The sequence below is a fragment of the Panthera leo genome, chromosome B1, assembly GCF_018350215.1.
Source record: "Panthera leo isolate Ple1 chromosome B1, P.leo_Ple1_pat1.1, whole genome shotgun sequence".
Classification (NCBI taxonomy): Eukaryota; Metazoa; Chordata; class Mammalia; order Carnivora; family Felidae; genus Panthera; species Panthera leo.
In genome coordinates, this window is record NC_056682.1 from 52,604,810 (window position 1) to 52,622,089 (window position 17,280).

The 17,280-nt window shown below is 49.3% G+C and overlaps 1 long non-coding RNA gene across 1 annotated transcript; it reads right to left on the reverse strand.

Moving 5' to 3' along the window:
* Positions 1-7,806: 7,806 nt before the first annotated feature.
* Positions 7,807-17,072, reverse strand: LOC122217685. The gene is made up of 4 exons (XR_006201628.1): positions 16,396-17,072; positions 10,543-10,687; positions 8,114-8,227; positions 7,807-8,002 (listed from the first exon to the last, which is right to left on the reverse strand). It is a non-coding gene; the product is annotated as an uncharacterized LOC122217685 (long non-coding RNA).
* Between the last annotated feature and the right edge of the window lie 208 nt (positions 17,073-17,280).

The following is a 17,280-nucleotide window of genomic DNA, read 5'->3' on the forward strand; positions in this document are numbered from 1 at the left end:
TCAAGGACTTTCTCCAGACTTTGTCTTCTCCTCTCTCCCCATCGCCTAGCCTGCTTTCCTGGGGTTCTTCATGCTTCATGCTTCCTGCCTCCTGCCTTGAAACATCCCCTGTACAGACCCAGAATCCCAGGTTCACTGACTGAGACTCCTCTTGTTTGAGAGGATAGAGAGTCAGGAAAGAATTCTAGTGATCGTTTAACAAATCAAAATCTTCACATGCTCAATTCAATCTTTTTTATTTCAATCAATTCACCTTGGTCAAAACTGTTCATAAGAGGGGCGCCTGGGTGGCTCAGTCAGGTAAGTGTCTGGCTTTGGCTCAGGTCATGATCTCACAGTTAGTGAGTTCGAACCTAGGCGTTGGGTTCTATGCTGACAGCTCAGAGGCTAGAACCTGCTTCAGATTCTGTCTCCCTCTCTCTTTCTGCCCCTCCCCCACTCACACTTGTCTCTTTCTCTCTCCAAAATAAATAAATATTAAAATTTTTTTTTAACTGTTCCTAAGAATCTGTTAAAAGATTTACATTTCCCCTCATTTCTTTTCCTCTGCACATGTCTTAGAGTAAGTAGCAAAGGGGTGGCAAGAGACGCTAGGATGGGAAAACCGGAGGTCTGGAAAATCCCCAACTAACAATCAGGACTGAGTTTCCAGTACTCACAACGACTGTTCTAGTAGGTTTGTGGACTGTCGTATATAAGAACTCTGGAGCCCGGTGAAACTTGACGTTCCATTTCTTCAGCCTCTCTGTCCAGTTACAGAATGCTCTCCAAGGAAGGTCTTGCACTTGCCCATCAGCTCATATTCTTTATTGTGCTCATCTGGCCTCACTCACCTTGAGGGGATATGGGGATCCTCAAGCTAATTTCGTGTTCTGTTTCACAGTTCCTTCCTCAGGCCACCTCTTCACCAAAACTTGCAAGACCCACTTCAGAGGAGTTCAGAATCTGCCTTGAAGTCTCTTATCTTCTATTTCCTGCCTCTCAGTTCTGCCGGAATGAGACTGAAGCTTTGACACATGACATCCTAATTTGCCTCGTGTGATTCAAGGAGGCTGTCTCTTCCCCTTGCTCTTCATGGAAGTGGTGCATGCCTATGTCATCACAGTAAAATTCAAGTTGACTGGACACCCTGTTCACCGAAGCATTATTCACAATAGCCAAAAGGTGGAAACGACCCAGAGGTCCATCAACAGATAAATGGATAAACAAAATGTGGTATATCCATACAGTGGGATACATTCAACCTTTAAAGAAAAAGAAAAAGAAATTCTGATACATGCTACAGGATGAATGAGCCTTGAGAACATTATGCTAAGTGAAAGAAGTCAGTCACAAAAAGACAAATAATGTATAATTCCACCTGTAGTCGTCAAATCCCTGGAGACAGAAAGTACCTGTGATTTCTAGTGGCTGGGGGAGGGCGATCGGGGAGTTACTATTTAATGGGGACAGAGTTGCAGTTTGGGATGGTAAAGAGTTCTGGAGATGGGTGGTGGTGATGATTGCACAGAAATGTGAATACCACAGAACTGTGCACTCCATAATGGTCAAAATGGCAAATTTTACATTATGTGTATTTTACCACAATATAAAAAAAAAAACTAAAGAAAATTAAAGTTGGCATCCAACTTGGTAAATAATAGCCCTAAAAATATTTGTCGGACAAGTTATCTTTGTTTCAGAATCTGGAACAGCCCTCCAGATGTTTGGAGAGAGCCAGCCAAAATGCTCACTGAAATATTCTCTGGGCCTTAAGCAATGCCTGGCACATGGCAGGCCCTCAGCAAATAGTGAATGAATCAATGAATGCATGCATGAATGCTGTAGTGGAAACTCTGTGTGCCTTCATTCCTACCTCCCGCTCCACCCACTACCTTCCCTTCCCCATCCTTGTCAGAGACTGGTGGTCAGCCGACTTGGTTTTGATGACCCATGTGGAGGGGACTGTCAGAAGTCATTTGTTCATGCTCCTTCCTCTAGGAATAAATGTTTCAGACAATCAATGTCTATGTTCTTGAAGGCCTCCAAGGAAGAGGTCACTCTAATCCCCGGGGTCATGTTTTAAACACTCTTTGATTGATGGGACATTCTTCCACTTTTTTTCTTTTTTTTTGCTCTGATGTAAACCTCCCATACCCCTGAAGAGATGAAGAGACGTGAGAGGCACCTGGAAGAAACAGGTTGGGGGGGGGGAGGGGAGTGCCACGCTTGGCTAAGGGAAGATATTGGATAAGAATAGGACTCAGCCACCTTTTAAGTACTATCAGCCCAGACAAAATGTTATGAGGGTTGGTGAGGTCTCCCCTGGGGCTGGAGATGGATTGCATGGCCTCAGGAAGTTCCCTTACCACGTCACGGAATTCCCTCAGAGTCTGTGAGGCCAAATGAGGCCACCTTTGAAGACCCCCAGTTTGTGTGAGCTGCCATTTTGGAGACTCTCTCCGATAAGTGTGTTTCCAGGAGCCAAAGGGAGGCCAACTAGTGATTGCTGAGTCTCACTGAAAACCCAGAGAAATAATTGTACAGCCAAAGGGCACCACGGGAAAATATAAACAAGTAATGTCAAAACTCACAACTTAAGCAAATGATTTATATCTGGCAACAAGAAGGAAGAAGGTCCCTGACTAAGGCAATGGCCTGGTTGAAAATATAAGGAAATGATGAGATGGCCTGATCTCCCAATGTTCTCTTAACCTTATTTGAAATTTAATCAGTTTTCCATAGATCTTAAAGATTATGAATAACCAGTATTACTAGTATAAGAAGACAGTAAGAGGGGCACCTGGGTGGCTCAGTCTGTTAAGTGTCCATTTTTGGCTCAGGTCATGAACTCAGGGCTCCTGAGTTTGAGCCCTAAATCAGGCTCTCTGCTTTCAGTGCAGAGCCTGCTTCAGATCCTCTGTCCCCTTCTCTCTCTGTCCTGTCCCTGCTCATGCACACTCATGTGTGCTCTCTTTCTCTCTCAAAAATAAACAAATATTAAAAAGAATAAGAAGACAGGGGTTCCGGGGTGGCTCAGTCAGTATGTGTCTGAATTCGGCTCAGGTCATGATCTCACAGTTTGTGGGTTCGAGCCCTGCGTCAGGCTCTGTGCTGACAGCTCAGAGCCTGGAGCCTGAATCAGATTCTGTGTCTCCCTCTCTCTCTGCCCCTCCCCCACTCGTGTTCTGTCTCTCTCTGTTTCTCAAAAATAAATAAAACACTAAAAAATATTTTTAAAAAGAAGAAGAAGGAGGAAGAGAAGGAGAAGAAGACAATGACGACAGTATGTGTAGAGGACACATGGTTAATTAAACATTTCAGCAGAATAAACGTCACTATGGCCATGTGACTTTTCCCACAAAAATAATCACACTGTTGTCTTCCAGTCAATGTGCTTCATGTGAGAATTGATACAGGAATTATGTCAGATGTTCACAAAGGATGTGCTCTACAGCTCTATATAATGAGACCTCTTGAAAGAACAATACATATTAGCATATTTTAAAATGTGAAAAAGACTTCAATAAAGAAGTAATCTAACCTAAGTACTTTGCCTGATGTAGCATTTCTCCAAAATAATTTTCTACAAATACAAAAACCTCTGTCTACCAATATCTATCATTCTATGGAAATAGACTTTCTTGGAATATATTTAGGAAAATGCTTAAGTATATCATTCAAATATCCTTAACACACCCCATGATTCATTAAACAGTTGATGCCTATTCATAAAGATGGACTGTGCTGTCCAGACACAAGGAATACAGAAATGCAGAAGAGGCAGTCCTTGTCCACCAGAAACACACCACATAAGAGATGCTATGGGCAGTTGGTTTAGCAGGGGCTGTGTAATTCCACAAAACAATCCAATAGGAGTTGGAATAGAGGATAGCATAGGGTGCTGGAGACACACAGGAAGGAGGAAGGCACCTATGCCAGGTAAGCAATTAGGGAAGTCTTCCTGTCAAACATGCTGCTTGAGCTGAGCTCTGCAGTCAAGTAGAGGAACTAGCCAGGTTTATATTGGGAGAATGTTCTAGAAAGAAGGAAACACTTATGAAGGACTCAGAAACACAAGCAAAAAGAACTTACCCAGGAGATGGAAAGGAGTTTCTGTATGACTAGAGCAAAGTACACAAAGGAATGAGGAGAGGGATGGCTGGAGAAGAAGATGCAGAAGATCGTGGAATCTACCATCTCCATCCCTTAGAGTGCGTCCTTCATCCTAAAAGCGATGTGGCACCAACAAGGCTCCAAGCATGCGACCGTCATGCCTCACGATATTACCAGCACAAGAATTTTAACTGCAATAGCATGGGGGGCAGATCAGGAAGAACAGGCGCTAAAGAGAAAATCCTAGCACAGGGGATGGGAGAGATTTCAGACAAGACCTAACATCTTGGTCAAGAGCAGTATCCAGGTAAGCAGTTTTCATTGGAGGAATCAACAATGGATGGCATTCTTTACATAGGCAGTGACGTTCAGGAAGTTCTGGTACCAGGTGTAAGGCCCGTGGCATGACACTGGGGGTCTCATGTCCTGAGGGTAGTGAGGAGAGATGAGATGGAGACACAACAGTAACCTAGAGAAGCTTTTTTAAGAAGAGGAAGTAGCAGTTAAGAGGCAAAAAAGGGTGGTGGGAACTGGGATGAGAAGTTAGTATCAAGGACACAATCAAAAGTTTTGGGGATACAGTAGTAAGATCAGAGGGTAAGCATGAAAACCAGAGCTCCTTAAAACTCTGGTAACTAAGATCAAGACTGGCTTCAAAGCCTGGGGTGCAGGTAGTGATTGAGTGGCCTTAGCGGGGAGGTGGAGGAGCTTCATGAAAGCTGGAGAGCAGGCAGGTCCTGACAGGAGCTGCATCTTGCCTCCACAAGCTGATGAGAAAGCAACAAAACTGTTCTGGTCTATGCTGCCACCTGGTGGTTGGCAATAAAAACTGAGAGACCAGATCTCCAGGGCGGCCATCTCCTGCTTCTCTCTTGAAGGAATGCATACACTCTGCCCTCACCTCTTTGCAATGTTCTTTGTTTCTGCGTCCAGAGCTTAGCACATTCCCAATCAGACACATGCTCACATATACACACGTCCTCTCTTAGCTCCTGCATCTCGGCCTTAGCTCTCACCCAATTATCTCAGAGGAAAGCTCCCTCCCCCATGTCTGATCTTGTTTTCTCTTGTGCTTTTCTGCATTTTGTTTTGGGACAGAAGGAGATTGCCTTAAATGACCCCAATCGTAATTGGGAACAGATAGCGAAGGGTCTGTATTAATGGAAGGAAAACGTATTAGGTTTGAAGCTAAGCACAATTTTAAAAAACAGAACAATGCCATCCATCTTCATAGCACAGCACTAATTGGTGCTCAGAAGCCCCCTCAGATGAGTGCCCCCATCTATGTCTCCACTTCGGATTAAATCTATCTCTCCTCGGGAACTAGCATTTGGGGAAGAAAACTGACCGCTTTATCAAACTTGTTCTTTTGTTCACTTAAATTATGAATTTGCAATAGCATTCACTTTTCATTGCAGATATATGGCCTTTGAGGCCCTGGATTTAATAGATTCAGGGGGTTGGGAGGATGGGAAGTATTACGTTGTTTTTACAGGGAGGCATGTCATGATTTGCAGATAAAGCCACCCATAAGCAGGGGCTGCCTGTGCCATCACTCCGCTAGCTTTGAGGTTGAGACAAGGTCTGCGGGGATAGCTGGAGATACAAGGGGGACCGCAGATCCTGACCGCTTCACATGAAGAAGACAGAGAACTCGGTGATTGAACTTCTCTTTCTAGAAATACTACCACAAGACCCGTGCTGGACAAAGGGAGCCAGGGGCTGAGGGCAAAGCCAGAGCAATTGTGAAAACCGGCTGCTCTCCCAGCGACTGGGCCGTCTTCACATCCTGGGCAGAGCACCTTCAGAACAAAAGGCAAGGCAGGGCCACAGGTGGGACTTTCAAGTGAGAGGTGCAGCAGGAAGCCGGGTCTGGTTAGCCGGAAGAGACCGTGCAGTTCCCAGGAGGCTCCCCTGGAAGGCACACGAGTTAGGAAACCAGAATAATGCTTGCGGGTACTGGTACAGCTCAGCAGCTCCAACTGCAGTTTCCCAAAACTATGAATTTCATCTTCTGTGTTCCTGGTCCTGGGAGAGCAAGAGCAGGGTGCCAATGTCCGCCTGTCTGTCCCTGTGTCTATATCTCTTTCTGTCTCTCTCACATGCACATACACACACACACACACTCACACACATATGCATGCAAGCATATTCTCACCTAGGACCTCTCATCTGGGGCTTGAAGGTGGTGGCCTGTGTCCTCCCAAAGGCCACAAGAGCTACAAGCCACCCCAGGGACACTCTGCCCCTGCATTCATAGAGTGACCTCCCAGAAAGCCAATGCCAGTTGAAAGTCTCTTCTTAGCGGGGCTGCAGAGAGCACACTCTTGCCCCGCCATGGAAGAACCACAGCACAGGACGGCGACTACAATAGTGACACGCATGACGACAGGTGAACTCTGCGGTGAACTCTGATTTGTAAAAAAGAGTATCGATGATGTTGTTTTGGTTTTTTTTTTTCTTCCTGGTCTTTTCTTTCTTGTTTCTTTTCTCTACCCTCCCTTCACTCAGGATTTCCCATCCCTATTCCATGCCTGTTGATTCTGGAATGTCCACATAGAAGGGTCTCTGGGTTCTTGGAAGGGCACCTTGAACCCGACTTTCTGCACAGCTCTTTTTATAAGGCTACTTCAGAGCCTGCGGGTACCTGTGGAGATTGGGGCATCTGCATCCCCTGCTTGTCCTGGCGCAGCTCGGCTCTGGTCCTCTCAGCCCCTGTCTCTCCTGGTCCCTGTCCCCCCCACCCCCACCCCGCCCCACAGGATGCCACCCTCTGCTTCACCGCTTGCCGCTCTCCTGTCCCCCAGGGTGGCTATCTGGCAGCCCATCAGCTGGACAAAGCATTTGTCAGCTTTAATGGATGTACAATTCCCAGCCCTGACATGTTTTATGCACCCCCGGGGGGCTTTGATCTCCTTGCCTGCATACATAAATGAGAGGATTACCGAGACATCCAGAACAGGGCACCAAAAATGTCTTTCACTGAGGTGCTTTTGCCTCCGGCAGATAAGAGCGACAGGCTGCAATCCCCGGGAGCCATTAGGGCCCCGAGCTACAGGGTAACTTCACTCAGGAAGAAATGGTTTAGGGAGACTGGCCTAGAAGGATCTCCCTGTCATGATTCCCCGATATTGTTTATATCTGGGTGATGTGGATAAAGAAACCGATCACTTCTGGCACCGCCTTACCTCCCTGGAGATTACAAGCAGCTGTGGCTGACATTTGCCAAGGTTGCTTTGACTGACCCCGCGGTGGCATATGGTCACTGTCAGGACTTCCGGACGTGGGGGCCGGGCTGGGACCCTGGGCTGGGGACTGGTATTTTTGGGACACTTGGAGCCCACGGCTAGATTTAGGCCAGCTCTTCAGACTATTATGAAGTCTCAATGTCACTCCTGCTTTGCCCCATCTCTGAGAGAGAAAGGAAGGGCGATAGAGCGTCTGGGGACTGTCGCCCTGACCATCTTTTGTCCGGTGGATGCTGGGGGCCACTGTTTGGAGGTGGGGGTTCTTTAATTGCACACCCAAAGTTTCAAGGTGGCAACATAGATAGGGTAACTAACCAGCAGAGAGATGGGGTGGGGCCTCATTAACTAGATCAGCCAGGTGACCGGGGACCTCACATGTGGCTCACCTGAGCAAGCAGCAGCCCCAATCCTGATTCTCTGACCCTCATTTGTTGAATAAGGCTACTGTATCTACTGACATATTTATTATATGTGCCCATATGTTCTAGGGATAGTGAGTCCATGACGAATAAGGCACATTCCTTCCTTCAATGAGCTCAAGATTTTGTCATCATTTTCTTCTCAGTGAAATAACTGCGTAGGCTCTCTGGGTTGGAAGAGATCCTGAAAGACTGTCGAATCCATCCTTATCTAAAGTTTGAGGATCTTCTACAATATCCCTAGGAAAGAATCATCTGCTTGAATACATCTGGTGATGGGCACCTCACTACCACAAATCTTGACTATTGTAAAGCTCTTTCTGTGTTGGACCAAAGTTTGCTTTCCCTTACCATCCACTCCCTGGTCTTCCTCCTTGTCTCTGAGGCTGAGTAGAACGAGGGCGACCTACCTCCACAATCCTGTGTGAAGTAGTCTCTAACCCACTGGCAGGGCATAGTCCACACCTGTCAAATGGCAAAGGAAAATTAGGTAATGCTGAGTCCTGCCCCTCACCCAACCCCAGTACACCCACCAACCCCTACAAGGCCTTTGTGTGAGTTAGAAAGTGGCGGCTCTCTCCAAGACTCATTACCGCCACCTGCTGGAAGACTACACCAAGCTCCTGTGTGGTGGACAGAACTGCTCCCCACTTCCTGGGGACCCTGCTCCTGCCAGCCCACAGCACTGTGGCTCTCTATTTTCTTCCATTTACTATGGGATGTGAGAAGAAAGAAGTCTCAGGAGTCTCAGCACAGAAAGGGGGTTGGTGATGTGTAAGTTAAAGCCAAAGTGATTTCTTGAATTTATTTTATAAGAACAAACAAAAAAGTCTTAAGCATCTAGATCAATCCTCTTAAATTTCAGAAAGCATCTCACAGTTCCAGATACTTTTAGCCTCTGTTCTTACCCCCTTTTGCTTTCTTGACTCTGCCTTTTTCATCTTCTTTCCTATGTTGATGCCTCATTCCCAGGGCCCGAACCCCTGCTGCCTTGTTCAGGATTGAATGGAGCAGGCGAGATAATGAATTATGGATCTTGCTGAAGAATAAGCCAGCTTTACCAATCTCTAACCCTGAGCCATGAGGGACAATCAGGAGAGACAAGCTCAATCATCCTCACTCCCTCAGGCTCTAAGGGCTGATCAGGGGACCCATGTGGTGCAGACAAGAGGCCCAATCCCATCCTCCAGTAGCTTCCAACCCAGTAGAGTATCTGACCTGGACTTGATACAGACATTTCCTTCTTGGGAGAAAAGGCCACTCTATCAGTCTGATTTATTCAGTTGCTTTCAACAAATGACCGTCAGTGCCAAGAATACAGTACCACGCCCCGATTAGTCACAAGCTTTGGGCAACATGCAGACCTTTGTTGTCTATCCTGTTCAGGCCACCTGGGGATGCTGGGTGAGAGAGGGCCTGCCTGCCCAGTGCTCTCATTCTCCAGTCCCGCACGTCTTCAGCAACTCTGTGCAGTGCACTTTCGTGGAGATGACATTTGAGCTGGGCCGCGAAAGGTAGGTAGATTTGCAGAAGCGAAAGCAATCCGAGGTACCATGAACAGACGAGTGGATAAACCAGAGGTGGTCTACCCACACAATGGAATATTATTCAGCCTTAAAAAGGAAGGAAATTCTGACACGTGCTTCAAGATGAATGAACTTTGAGGACATTTGCTAAGGGAAAGAAGCCAGGCACAAAGGAACAAATACTGTATGATTCACATGAGTCAAATTCAGAGAGACAGAAAGTAGATTGGGGGTTCCCAGAGGCCCGGGGGAAGCAGACAGGGGAGTTAGCACTCAATGGGTGCAGAGTTTCAGTTTGGGATGATGAAATAGTTCTGGAGATGGATGGTGGTGATGATTGCACAACACTATAAATGCACTTCAGGCCACTGAATTGTACACTCAACAAGAATCAAGATGGTACATTTTAGATCATGTATATTTTACCACGGTTTCTTCTATTTTTTTTTTATTTTTTAAAGTTTTTTTTTTTTAACGTTTATTTACTTTTGAGACAGAGAGAGACAGAGCATGAACAGGGGAGGGGCAGAGAGAGAGGGAGCCACAGAATCTGAAACAGGCTACAGGCTCTGAGCTGTCAGCACAGAGCCCGACACGGGACTCAAACTCATAGTCCGTGATCTCATGACCTGAGCCGAAGTCGAACGCTCAACCGACTGAGCCACCCAGGCGCCCCACCAAGGTTTCTTTTAAAAGTTAGGTGTATTTGGGGCACCTGGGTGGCTCAGTCAGTTGGGCGTCCGACTTCGGCTCAGGTCACGATCTCGCGGTCTGTGAGTTCGAGCCCCGCGTCGGGCTCTGGGCTGATGGCTCAGAGCCTGGAGCCTGTTTTGGATTCTGTGTCTCCCTCTCTCTCTGCCCCTCCCCAGTTCGTGCTCTGTCTCTCTCTGTCCCAAAAATAAATAAATGTTAAAAAAAAAAAAATTTAAAAGTTAGGTGTATTTGGAGATTGGAGGCCAGTGGTGGCAGCACTCAGGAGGTGCAGCAAAGGCACGAAGCATCTCTCTGATCCGTACTGGAAACAGAGTTTGAAATCCTCGGTACAAGCATTTACCTAGAGAAAGTCACCCCATGTATCTACGCCTCCGCCTTGTCCTCGGCAGAGTGTGGCAATGCTAATCCCTGCCCGCTCGCTGTCGATGAGGACTAAGTGGAACAGCCTCTGTCAGCCTTCTAAGCCACAGGAGCGTGAAGTGGTGGCAGTGAAACCACTGCTGGTGGGTGTGATGACAAGGACTTGGGCTGCACACTCACCAGATCCAGGTTCAAATCCCAACTTCTCCACAACTGGTTATGGGACCTTGATCAAGTCACTGGACCCCGCAGCTTGGGCTAATCTCATCTGTAAGGTGGGGTCAACATTAACTGCCCTCGGGAAATGCATCAGTTGGGGTCCAACCTGGAAAAAGAAATCTGTTCTGAGACTTAAAGCCATGGGATTTTTTTTTTAAGTTTATTTATTTTGAGAGAGAGTGCATGTGTGAGCAGGGGAGAGACAGAGAGAGAGGGAGAGAGAATCCCAAGCAGGCTCCACGCTGACAGCGGGGCTCCATCCCCTGAACCATGAGATCATGACCTGAGCTGAAATCAAGAGCTGGACACTTAACTGACTGAGCCACCCAGTGCCCCATGGGATTCTACACTGAAGATTTGGTTAATCAGATGATGGAATTGGCGACAAGCCTGACAAAGGGCAGTGAGGTCCCCGGAGCTGAGCAGTGCAGGAAGACACCACCCTGCACCTGGGGGGTCAAGGAGGAAGACATGTTCCTGGAGCCCAGGAACCAGAAAGATCCAGAGAAAATGGGAATGGAGTAGGCCTGTTCAGAGGGAGCAAAGGCATGGAATTGAGGGCAAATAAGATAGGACAGCAGTGGGGTCTGCCCAGCACCTATCTTGCCCTTGTACTGCTACTGAACTCTCAAACAACTTTGCCTGATGTGGGCAACTTTCCCTCATAATCCTAGCCCATCAGAAGCCTGAGGGCACGGAGGTGGCCAATGTGCACGCAGGTCCGCTCCTGGAGCAGGCCAGGTGGGGAGGGGAGGAGTACAGAGGGGCCACAGAGAGGTGTCTTGCACGTGGCATCCTGGAGACAGCACTGGGCCCTTGAACCTACAGGAGGGGCTGGAACCCTCTGGGTTCTCTGTCTCCACACGGGTCTGCACTGGTCAGATCCAGCTTGGATTGGAAACCACAGAGGTGAGATCTGGTGAGTCCCGTCCACCCTGGAAGTTGATCCGGGGCTGACAAACTGGCCATCAGTTCTTGGACTTGGTCAGGGCTTGATGTGGCCCCACCTCTGCCTCTGACTCCCATTCAGTGCTGCCCGAGTGACCCACCTAATGGGTCACTTCCTCAGCCTCAGCCTGGTCACCTCCAGAGGCCCACCCAGCAGGGCTTTCAGCCGACCCCCAGTCTGGGTCCTTTCCATGCCACACAGGACTAACCCAGAGCCTCTCTGCACTACTATCCCTGCCACCGGAGGCTTTTCTCTGATGTGGCTTCTCCATGCTGGCTCCTCAGTCAGTACCCTGAGAGGCGACCCCTCCCACAGCACCACAAGAAGCAGAACAGGCCCTTATGATGTCACCCTCCTTAACTCACCAGCCCCTCTCGGAGCCTCGTGGGTCAGAACAAGCTGGTGTAGACCATCTCACCACTGGCTTCCTCCCACTCCTCACTCCTTCTCCAGTCCTCCAGAACCCTGGGAGCAGAAGACATCGGCCTGCCCTCTATTGGGCCAGGCCACTCCCTGGGGACATACTTTCCTACTCTCTCGAGATGAGAGCCACCTCCCCCTGGCCCCCACCCAGTGCCCTGGAGGGTGAGGTGCAGGAGCAGGAAGCCAATGACCAGTAAGAAAAGAGGAGTCAGGAGGAGTTTTGTTCAGGTGATGGCAGACCAGCCGAGGCTGGGACCAGAGGGCAAAGGCACTGAAGCTGCCGGCTCACCAGCTGGAGGATTCTGAAGCTTAGCTACCTTTTCACAAGGGTCTGGGAGCCCTTGTGAAAGTAAAAGTGTCTTCTTTGCTTTGGATTCAAAGATTTGAACTGGGTGCGTTGGGCCTATATGTATTGAGGCAATGGATGTATGTGTTAACCAGAGAAGGTTAACGCATCTCCTTGAAGGAAGATCTTGAATGACCCACAGCAGGCTCCAGCTTCCAGAGGGCCCTCACCCACAAACACCCACTCAGGCCCAGCTAAATCTGCTATCTCAGTTCTCTGAATACCCTGATACTAACTGGGACCATGCCATCTTCCCCCTCCCCTCCCTGCCCATGTCCCCCCCTCTCTGGACCAATCATGCTCCCGGGAACCCTTCCCTCCTGCATTGGGGGCATCCTTCCTTCTGCCACAATGCCCGACATGTGCTCTGAGCGGACATTTGAACCAAGCCATCTATCCCCTAGAGGCTGTACCAACAACCACCATCGGGGACCATCACAGCACACCAGGCATCCACCGATGCAGTTCCTCTGGGGTGTGGACAGCTTTGAGGGGCGCCTCCCCCAGACACAGAATTAGATGACCTGTGTTTGAGTCCCAGCCACAATGCTGAACCACCCTGCATATGTCACCCAGCCACTCAGAGCTATAGTTCCTTCCCTCAATCAGGACACAGGAAACAGTGTACCTGTCCTGCCTTTCTCCCTAGACGGTGTCAGAGACCCAAATGGGATAACAAATGTCACAGGGCATTGCCGATCATAAATCAGCTGGCAAATACGAGGGAGCACTCTTATTATCCTTGGTGCTTTAACAGTGTCATATTGTTATGAACAGAAAGCTCTAAGTTCCAAAACTCAGCTCCAAAACTCTCCTGTGGACATCTAGCTGGCTGACAGGCTTCATCCACAGGCAGAAGAGTGAATTAGGAGGGGCCTTCAGATGCCATGGATTCTTCAAAATATGTCTATTTCAGTCACTGAATTACTGTTTTAAATTTCTGAAATGCCGGAGAAGCAAAAGCCGCCTCTGACCACGTGTTGCTGCCTCCCACCCTGTCTCCTGAACCGTCTTGCCCGAGGGGCCCCTCCTGGGTGAAGGGCAGACCAGGGCCTCCCTCTGCGGCTCCGCACTGCGCCGGGCCGGCCAAAGCCTGGCGCTTGGACCCGGTCCAGCCCGGATAACAACACAGCTCTCCTCTGAGCATTTGAGCCAATTAAAAAGACAAATGATCACTGGCTTATCTTCCCTCCTTCTCTGCCCCTCTCCCCCTTTCCACCCCCACACTTTAGGCCCTCCCCTCCAGGGAAATGGGGCTAGGGACCTCCAGGCTGTGATTCCCTTCTGGAACAACTAGGCTCCCCCAACCTTTTCTCCTCCCTGCCTCTCCCCGCCCCCCCCCCCCAGACCTGCCTGGGGCCTTTCAAGGTCTTGATGGATGGGGCTTCTCCAGCCTCCTCCTGGAGCTTCTGAGTGTTTCTGAGACCTTGCACTGGTGGGCAGACAGTGGGGGCAAAGGAGTGGCCTGGGAGAGATCAGAGCAGAAAGGCCACAGGCTCAAAAAAACTTTTTAATGACAAAGCCTCAGAGTTTATTTTCAAGGTCTGGCCTTGGGGCCTAGAGCTTTCAGACAAGGCTCTAATTCTGGAGGGTCATTTGATATATTTACCCCGTGGTTAAGATGACCAGGTCCTCTGCTCTGAAGGAGGGCCAGCCTTCCCAGGAAAGAATAGGAGCTCTGGGAGGTAGAAAGCCCCTAGGTCTCATCCAGCCTCCAGCCCTAGTGAGCGCTGAGACCCAGAGTGAGTTACTAAAGCCCCCGGAGCCCGCACTCCCATTTGTCAAATGCCTACCTCATGGGAGGGTTAGAAGGAGCAAGATATCAGGCATTAAGTGCCTGGCATAGCACTGGGCACAGAAAAGGCATGCTATTAATATCTTTTCCCCACTGTGGCAACCTCAAGACATTTATTCTAATTTCTTTACGGTTCACACCTTCACCTCCTATCATAACTTTAAGGGGCTCATAGGCATCATCAATAGAAAGTTTATCATGAAATCTAACTGAAAAAACAAACAAACAACCTTTTGTTACATTCGCGCCCTGATGAACCACTATTAACTCTTCAAAACTCAGTCCAGCTGTCACCTCTCAGGCTTGTGCCTTCTCCACTATTCTCCCAGAACCTTGATCACACTTCCGGTCTTACTCTGAAATATTGTCAATTGTTCCATTCAATTAATCAATATTTAGTGACTGTTTGCCACGTGCAAGGGACACTGCCAGTTCCAGAGGACACTTTGTGAACAGGATGCAGGAAATTGCCATTCTCCTGCAGCAAATATTCCAGTTGGAGGAGACAGACATAAAAAAAAAAAAAATTCTAAAAACTAAGCAACTTGTCTGCCTCCTAGACAGTAGACTTCTCGTCTTCTTCCTCTTCAAATTCTAAGAAACCACGCAGTGCCGACAGAGTAGAAGCCCAGCAGATGTTAATTCTCCTCTCTAGACCACGTTTAATTTTCCATGTTTCTCTCCTCTGGGAAGATGAGTAAGGCCTGTTCACAGGCCCTCTTGGCGGTCAAGGTCCCTCGCTCCTTAGGTCTGAACAGCTCTGAGTGCCCTGTTTCATGGACACACAAGCAGACTCAACAGCCCGCCCTGATACCGACAAAGTTCCACCAGACTCTCGCTGCCTCTGGGGTAGAGAGCACAGCAACGAGTCTCACCCACTGCTCCCCACGGGGATGGGACCCCGGACACAGACACGGGGTAAGGGCTCGCTCCAGGGTTGTGTGTGCAGGCTGGAAGGGACTCCTGCTGACAATCAGAAACTGCCTGCTGAGGCCCGGAGCCGCTTCCCAGAGGACCCCCGCCAGGCAGGAGCTGGTTTCCTTCCTGTTCCCGGCTGCAGCCAACTTTTTGTAGAGGAGCATTTGGGGTAATGTTTGGCTCGGCCAAGGCACAGAGTCGCTGGGGTCCTAGCATGATGAAACTAAAGAAGAATTCGGAGGTCAGCCGGCTCCACTCCCCCATTGATGGAGAAGACAACTGAGACCCAATGTAGGGAAGAGTCATATTTTAATAGGATCTTGCAGACCACCTACTTCAGGAAAGGAAAACTCCTGGATTTCAGGCTCCTAATCCATTTTAGCGCACATCACCTTGATCAATTGTGGCACTCTCCCTGCTGAACCGTGACAAGGTTCCCAGTCTTCTCAACACGAACCCAGGCACGCACTGCCCACCTAGCACTGGGAACAATAATGACAATAATGATCATGCCTCTGTATACTGGAAACTCATTCTGTGTCCGAGGTCCCCCAGCTAGTAACCACTGCTCACATAGCCTTTGGCCCTTGGTCAGCCAGCAAGGAGGACGGGAGTGCAGAGAAGCACACACATCAACCCAACACCTCATTCTGAGCCACGGGCACCAACACATTTTCTCAGGACTGTAGTACATCAGGGACTCAGCCCCCACCATGCTAATCATCTTCATGTTAGTTACTATTTGCTGAATATCTACTACACATCAGGTATAGTGCCAATAATTGATATACACAATCTCATTTTCATCCCCAGAGCAGTCCTACAAAGTAGGCATTATTGCCTTCATTTTACAGGTGGAAAAACTGAGACTCGGAGAAATTAACCAACACCCACGAGGTGGAGCAGCTCATCCGTGGCAGCATCAGAATCTGGACTTGAATGTGTCTGACTCTCTAGCCTGTGTTCTATTTTCCCGTGATTCATGCCTCTTCCCAGGAGTGGTCACCCCCAGCGGAAGGTGTTGGGGAAGGGCAAGGTGCTCCTAGGTTTGTGGGCCCAAGAGCCGCTGCCAGCACAGACCCTGGCTCATTGAGGAGATGTAGCAGCTGAGGCAGGGGGTGGATGGATCAGGCCCCTAGCCAGGGCGTACGCTCCCACCTGCACCCCCTTCCATTCCTTCCAGCCACCATTCATCTCAAGCAGCTGCACTGTAAGCACATTGAGGGCAGGGCTTGTTCCCAAACCTGCTGGGTCCTGCCCATCCCAGGCGTGGTGGAGGAAACAGTGCCCGAGATCTAAGTCAGGAGAGTCCATTTAAGTCAACTCTGCCACAACCCTGTCTGATCTGGAGCACCCACGAAATCCCCAAGCCATCAGCTTCACCTGAGAAATGAAAAGTGCCAGAATCTCCTGTCAGGCATTGTTGAGGCGATCAAAGGAGCCCATGCGGGCAGAGAGCAGCCCGAGGGTTTGTTCCAGATGCAGACACACCACCTAACAGCTGAGCAACGCTTGCTGAACCTCCGTTTCTTCACCTGCAAGATGGGGGTACGGACGGACAGTCAAATCTGCCCCACCCTCTACCTTGCAGATCCAATGGAGGGATGTCTGTGAGGCAACTCTAGGTCATGAAGCACCAACCACATGGTGTTCGCCACGTGCTGCTTAAGTAGCCACCGCCTGACGAAACAAAACCTCCTTTCCAAAGTAGCAGTGTTAATGGCACAAGACCAGCAGTTAAAAAATGTTGCCAGCTGCTGGTGGTCCTGCGAGTGTCCTTGTGCATTCCCAGGATCCCAGATGATTGGCCCCTTGGGAATGGGGCTCTCAGGCCCTTCCCCAGATTGGGCTGTTTGTCAGGACCATCCCCTTCAATGCACTACAAGCAACTAGAACCTTCTGGCTCTCCCTGGGCGGCTGCAGCTGCTGCCTGAGACATCTCCTTGCCCTTGAGAAGGTAGCTTGCCAATGCAAGTTTAGTCTGAAATTCCATCCTGGGCCCCCCCCCACCCCCCCGCGCTGGGCGTGAGGCCTTGAAGACGCTGTGTGCTGTGTGGGCTGGACCAGGCGAAAGTAACAGTGCAAGACAAGAGGACAAGAGGGGGAGACCGTGAGCACAGCGAGAGCCAGGGGTTCAAGGCCGGAAAGCACAGTGCAGACTGGAGGCTGCCAGGATCCCTCTTCTGGCTGAAGCAATTGTTAGTGGTGATGAATAAAAACAAGCCTCTTCCGTAGCCCCTTCATCTTATGACCTCAGATTGTTTTCCC